The sequence below is a fragment of the Pan troglodytes genome, chromosome 13, assembly GCF_028858775.2.
Source record: "Pan troglodytes isolate AG18354 chromosome 13, NHGRI_mPanTro3-v2.0_pri, whole genome shotgun sequence".
Classification (NCBI taxonomy): domain Eukaryota; kingdom Metazoa; phylum Chordata; class Mammalia; order Primates; family Hominidae; genus Pan; species Pan troglodytes.
In genome coordinates this window covers 33101843-33109669 of record NC_072411.2, presented here as the reverse complement: position 1 = coordinate 33109669, position 7827 = coordinate 33101843, and positions in this window count along the sequence as shown.

Sequence of the window (7827 nt, the reverse complement as noted above, 5' to 3'; positions counted from 1 at the left end):
GTGTCAGAGGAAAACAAAACCCACCTAGAGATGCAACTAAATGGCTGTTTAATTTATATAGTAAACAATAATATAAAAATGGAGAAGAATAAAATTCTGCATTAGGTTCAATACTATCTCATAAAGACTTGACCAATGTTTCACCTGGGGGCATATACCTCTGCAATTTCCTATTACAGTCTCTAATCTGTGAGTTAAATGTCTACAGTTCCTAAACCATTCACCTCTTTTTTTTTTTTTTTTTTTTTTTTAGACAGAGTATCCCTGTGTCACCAGGCTGGAGTGCAGTGGTGCGATCTTGGCTCACTGCAACCTCTGCCTCCTGGGTTCAAGTGATTCTCCTGCCTCAGCCTCCTGAATAGATGAGACTACAGGCATGCACCACGACGCCCAGCTAGTTTTTGTATTTTTAGTAGAGATGGGGTTTCACCATGGTGGCCATGATGGTCTCGATCTCTTGACCTCCTGATGTGCCCACCTCAGCCTCCCAAAGTGCTGGGATTACAGGCGTGGGCCACCGCACCCCGCCACCATTCATCTTAATATGTAAGATTATGTAAAATGAACTGAGAAGGCTGAGTCTTTTAGAATTGACCTCATGCAACTCACATAAATGTGTGGAACTAATGAAGAAATATGGGGCACACCAAAGAAACCCAATTTATTTTAGCCTCATCCATTTTATAAGGCAAAATTTGTCACAGTTTTTCTAGAGGTCACCTAGGAAATCTAAAAAATTCTTATTTTTCCCTAAAAATCAGAAAATATTTACTTTTTGGAATTTAAGATATAATTTCAGTTGGGCAAAAATTAAGTGTTATCAAAGGAGATTTGGTCACTGTGATAAAGATAGGAATACAGGTGCAGAGAAGAAAATGGTGGCAATAATCCCAATGACAATACAATATTCTAAAATAAGCATAGAAAAAGATATCATAATTGTTAGAAAATGTATCCCTTTCATAATTAATTATGCTGTACAAATGTTTTTTTCTTATTTTTCTTTCTAGCTTCATTGAAGTATGATTGATAAATAAAAATTGTACATATTTAAGTTATATAATATGATGGGATGTATGTATACATTGTGAAGTAATAGCCACAGTCAATTAACATTTTCATCAACTTACAAAGTTACACTTTCTCTGTGTGAGTCTATGTGTGCTTGTATGGAAATACGTAAGACCTACCCTGTTAGCAAAATTCAAGTATACAATACATTCTTATCATCTGTAGCTACTATGCTATATATGTTAGGTATCCAGAATTTATTCATCTTTTGACTAAAAGCGTCTCCCCATTTTTCCTACCTTCTAATCCCTAGCATCTAATGAGTTTAAATTTTTTAGATTTCACAGATAAATAAGATTATGCAGTATATTTGTCTTTCTGTGTCTGGCTTATTTCACTTAGCATTATGTTCTCTCAGTCCATCAATGCTATCACAAATTTTAGGATTTCTTTCTTTTGTAAGGATGAATAATATTCCATTGTATGTATATGCCACATTTTCTTTATCCACTAATCTGTAATAAAGGCCATTATACAAAATACACAAGAAACCCTTCAAATTTCACTAGAAAGCAAACAATTCAATTAAAAATGGGGAAACGATATAAATGGATAAGTCACCAAACGAAATATAAAAATGGCAAATAAGTATTTGAAAATATATTCAACAACATATGACTTTAGGGGGATAAAGCAATTCTATATATTGAAATTTCCTTTAACAAAGAAAGCAAATAGAAAACTTTCTCAGAAAAACAAAATTTAAGTGATACATCGTCAGCTGACCTGTCTTGCAAGAAATACTAAAGGAAGTTCTTCAAGTGGAGAGAAAATGATGCAAGTGAGAAATTCAGATACACAATAAAGAAGCAATAAATGAAAAAGAATAAATTAAAGTTAAAAAGTTTTTTTATTCTTATTGACCCATAAGATAACTGTTTAGTTACAAAAAATGGGTAATTATAGAATGTGGACAGATGAAATGAACAATAGCAATGTCATAAGGTACAGGAGGTACAATCTGGTAGTATTTTTATGAGATACCTACACTACGTGTGAAGTAACAATTTTATTTGAAGATAGACATAAAATATATATAATCAATTCTAATTAAAGATAGACTTAAAATGCATATAATCAATCCTAAGAAAACCACCGCAAATTTTTAAAAGAAGTGATGAGATCACATCTCATGAGGTGATGAGATACACCAAGAGCTGAGACAAAAATATAATCATAGAAGATGCTCAATTAAAATAAGAGGAGGCAGGCCAGGCACAGTGGCTCCTGCCAGTAATTCCAGCACTTTGGGATGCCAAGGTGGGTGGACCACCTGAGGCTAGCCCGACCAACACGATGAAACACCGTCTCTATTAAAAATACAAAAGTTAGCTGGGTGTTGTGGCACACATCTGTAATCCCAGCTACTCTGGGCTGAGGTGGGAGGATCACTTTAACCCGAGATGTGGAGGTTGCATTGTGCCAAGACTACCACTGCACTCCAGCCTGTGTGACAGAGTGAGGCTCTATCTCAAAATAAAATAAAATAAAATAAAATAAAATAAAATAAAATAAAATAAAATAAAAATAAATGAATATAATTAATGTTTATATTCTACTTCAACAAAAGTAGAATACACATTCTTCTCTAGTTTGTACAAGACACACTGCATTATGGGCCATAAACATCTTAAAATTTTTCAAAGAATAAAGTTCATACAAAGTACACACTCAGACCACAATAAAAATTAAAGTAGAAATAAATAGCAGGAAGAATTGAAAAATTTTTCAAATATTTGAAGACTTAACAAAACATCTAAATGCATCCCAAAAGAAGGCTAAACAGTAATTAAAATATTTGGAATTAAATGAAAATGAAACCACAACTTATTAAAATATATGAGATACAGTAGAACTGGTACCTAAATTTATAGTATTAAATGCATATTATTATGAAAAAAGAGATAAAATCAATAACCTAAGCTTCTGCCTTAAGAAACTAGAAAAAGAAAATCCAAAGTAAATAACAAGGGAAAAATATGTAAAGTTTAGCAGATATCAGTAAAATAGAAAACAGGAAAACAATAGAGAAAATCAATGAAACAGAAAGCTGTTTCTTTGAAAAGATCCATAAACTTGCTAACATTTAGACAAACTAATAAAGAAAAAAAGAGAGAATGCACAACTTACAAATATTGGAAGTGAAACAGGGGTATGGGTTATGACTACTGATTTTGTGGACATTAAAAGGATAATATATTTACTATATTAAAACCTCTATACTCACAAGTTCAATAACCTATATAAAATGGACAAATACCTTGAAAGACACAATATGCCAATACTCACAAAAGAAAAAATAGATAACATGAGTACGCTTATATCTATAAAAGGAATTGAATAAATAGTTAATAACCCCCCCTCACCCCCCCAATGTTTCCAGGCCCAAATGGCTTCAGTGGTGAATTCTATCAAGCATTTAATGGAGAAATTATACCAATTTTCCACAGACTTTTCAAGAAAATGGAATTAGAAAGAACACATCCTAATTCATTCTGTGAGGTAAATATTACCCTCTTACCAAATCCAATAGACATAACATGAAATAAAATCAGTATATCAATATCTCTCATGAACAAAGATTCAATAATCCTTCACAAAATACTAGACAATTGAATCTAACTATGTATTTATTTTAGGTAAGACAGTATGCAAGACTGATTCAATATTAGAAAATTATCTGCAGAATTTCCTAAATCAACAGGTTAAGGAAGAAAAATCATGTGACTGTATCAACTGATGTAGAAAAAGCTTATGGCAAAATCTATCACCCATGTATAATTTGAGAAACTCTCAGAAAACTAGGAATTGAGGTGAATTTTCATAACTTGACAAAGAACATCTACAAAACCCCTAAAACTATCATACTTAATGATGAGAAATGGGATGCTTTTTCCCAAAAACCAGGAGCAAGAAGAAATTTGTTTTTTTGTTTTTTTTCTTTCACCACTTGCAAAATGAAACCACCACTTTGGAAGACAGATGGGCAATTTCTTATGCCCATAGTTGCTATACTAAATGTAAAAAAAAAAAAAGTCTTACATATAATATAGCAATTGTGGGTTTTTTTGTTTGTTTTGAGATAGAGTCTTGCTCTGTCACCCAGGCTGGAGTGCAGTGGTGCAATAGAAGGATACTGCAACCTCCACTTCCTGGGTTCAAATAATTCTCCTGCCTCGCCTCCAGAGTAGCTGGGACTACAGGCTCCTACCACCATGTCCGGCTAATTTCTTTCCTTTTTTTTTTTTTTTTTGTATTTTACTAGAGACAATATAACCTGTTGATTTGGGAAATTTTACCATGTGGCCCAGGCTGTTGTCCAACTCCTGAGCTCAGGCAATGCGACCGCCTCGGCCTCCCCAAGTGCTAGGATTACAGGTGTGAGCCACCGCGCCTGGCTGCAAATGTGTTTTTAGGTGTTTATCCACCTTATTTGAAAACTATGTCCACACCAAAACTGACACATGAATATATATATAGCAGCTTTGTTTATAATTCCCAAAACTGGAAGAAACCAAGAGGTCTCATAATTGATGAATGGAAAAAAAAAACTGATACGTCATATAAGGGAATATTACTTCCTAAAAAAATAAATGATTTGGCAAAAGATTCAGTGAGGAGGTTTAATAGGTGAAGCACGTGGGCATTATTTGGACCAGTCAAAGTATTCTGTATGATACCACAACTGTGGAATCACGATAGTATGCATTTGCGTTTTTTTTTTTCTTTGTTTTTTGTTTTGAGACGGAGTCTGCTCTGTCGCCCAGGCTGGAGTGCAGTGGCACGATCTCGGCTCACTGCAAGCTCCGCAACCCGGATTCACGCCATTCTCACGCCTCAGCCTCCCAAGTAGCTGGGAATACAGGTGCCTGCCACCACGCCCGGCTAATTTTGTTTTTGTATTTTTAGTAGAGACGGGGTTTCACCGGGTAGCCAGGATGGTCTCCATCTCCTGACCTCGTGATCTGCCCGCCTTGGCCTCCCAAAGTGCTGGGATTACAGGCATGAGCCACTGCACCCGGCCTGCATTTGTTAAAAAACAAAGAATGTCACTTAATATATGCAAATTTTAAAACAACAACAACAACAAAGTAGGTGTTCTGGGGATCCTGAGATGGAGTGCAGAATGTGATAGAAAATCTAAAGTACTACAAATGTATAAAGCCACTTCACTCTAGGGAGTGGGAAAAACGTGCTGACATAAGCATCTTAGAAAATGGATGGGCCTTCTGTGGTGGCTCACATCTGTAATCCCAGCACTTTGGGAGGCCAAGGTGGGCGGATCACCTGAGGCTGGGAGTTTGAGACCAGCCTGGCCAAAATGGTGAAACCCTATCTCTACTAAAAAGACAAAAATTAGCTGGGCATGATGGCGGGTGCCTGTAATCCCAGCTACTCAGGAGGCTGAGGCAGGAGAATCGCTTGAACCTGGGAAGTAGAGGTTGCAGTGAGCCGAGATCATGCCACTGCACTCCAGCCTCAGCCTGGGCAAGAAGAGCAGAACTCCATCTTAAAAAAAAAAAAAAAAGAAAAAGAAAAAGAAACAAAGAAAATGCATGAAGACTGAAAGGAAGAGAAACTGCAAACAACTCATGTGATCTGGTTGGTATAGCTGTTTCCTACAGGAAATGGGATAGCGATTCTGATATTGACAGAGAATGAATGTATATTGGAACTAGACAGTTAAGCAAACGGATGACAAATGACAGGAGCCTGGTTTCTCATTATTAAAGTGGGAGGTTACATGTAAGCAAGGGGAGAAGGCCAGAATGATCATGTGATAAAAGAATTGAGTCGTAGACATCAGTATGAACTAACACTTACACACATTACATTTAGAAATATTTATAGTTATGTGTATACACAGCTTTGTATACACACATTTATTTCTTTGCTCTGTAAACTAAGATGGTCTAGAAGCAATGATATCCCAGCAGAAATGAGCATATCTAACACTCAAGTCTTCAATTCTTGGGTTTTTGTTCATGATCCAGGATCCAGGAGTTGGGCCCTGGGGCTGGGCATTGTGTAGCCTCCGGGGTGGTGCTGAGCATCCATTCCCACCCTCCTGCAGCTGGGGACACATCCCTTGACTTGGGCCCCCTGGAGGCAAGGACACGGTCACCCACTTTAATCACATGGTCCCTATCACATAATCAGAGGGCGCTGTGGGTTTTAACTCTTCAAGCTAGATGTGTAAACAATTCGACGTAGATAAGATATAGTGACTAGAAGTCTTTCATTTATTTATTTTGAGAGAGAGTCTCTGTTGCCCAGGCTTGGAGTGCAGCGGCACAAATAATCAAACAATAACCAAAATCCAGAAGACTGAAAAGGTCAAATGCTGTCAAGGATGGGGAGCAACAGGACCTCTCATTCCTTGTTTGTGGCACAGTCAGTTTACTGTACCCACGAACTCCCAGGCCCAAGTGATCCTGCCACAATCAATCTCCCAAGTAGCTGGGGCCACAGGCATGCAACACCATGCCTGGCTGATTGGTTTTATTTTTGTAGAGATAAAGTTTCCCTGTGTTGTCTAAGCTGGTCTCAAACTCCTGGGATCAAGTGATCCTCCTATCTCCGTCTCCCAAAGTGCTGTAAGTACAGGCATGAGGTCCTGCACCCAGCCTGGAAGTCTTTATAGATAAGTTCAATTTAACTGTTTCTCCATCTGCTCCACTCAGCCGAGTTTCCCTCTCAGTCCAAGGGTGAGAACTGCAGCTCAGCCCCATCCAGGAGGGCTGCAGATGACCCAGCGCCACTGCCATACTCCAGATGCTGGTCAACGAGGAAGGGATCCTGAGGTCTGGCAGCGGGCACTCTCAGGAACCTTGAAGCCCTCTAAACGGGACCCGCCATCCGTGCCTGTCAGAACTGTAGCCGCTACCTGCACTTGGCGCACAGGCAAATACGGCCAAGCAACCCCAAACTCCTCTCTTCCCCTCTGGGCCCAGGCGGCGCTGAACCTGCTGCTCAGCCGCATCCTGGCGACTGCACAGTGCCCAGAGCCTGCAAACCAGCGCTCAGAGCGCGAGCCAAGGAAGAGCAGGGCCTAGAGTGGGAGGGCGTGTGCCACACGGCTACCCTCAGGCCGTCGGGCCCAGCCCTGCAGCCTCTACCGTGGGCTCAGCTGCAGCTGGCATTTGAAGGTGGCAGCAGTGGTGGCAACCCCAGAACCTGTCTGCGCCACCAGCAGGCGAACCCCAGGGTCGGACACCGCCACTGCGCCTAAGTCAGGCAGTGGGACCTCAGTTGCAGGATCGTGGGAACCTGCCGCAAAGCCTCATCGCCGCAGCTGTACAGGGCCCAGTGGTGGCAAGCCTGCGCTGCCAGCGCGAGCCGAGGAAGAGCAGAGCCCCGGGTGGAAGGGCGATGTACTCGGCGATGCTCAGCGGTCTAGGCCCAACCCTGTGGCCTCTACCATGGGCTCAGCTGCAGCTGCCACCTGAACATGGCACGTGGCAGGAGAGGCTGCAACCCTGACCCTGCCAGCGCCACCAGCCGCGCGGATACTTGGGCCAGAAGCCTCCGGGGCGCCTAAGTCAGGGGTTGGGTCCCTGGCTGCAGGAGGCCGGGAACCGACGCTCAGCGCCACCCTGGAGGCTGCATGATGCCCAGCGCCAGGGCCCAGCTCCTGGATCTCAGGTTGAGGAGGGGCCGGGGCGGCTCTGTGAAGCAGGCCATGTGGCAGGGAGCCCCCCACGTTCCGCTCCAAGGAGCCCCGCCAGCCCGATAGCGCCTCAGTAGCAGGTGCCA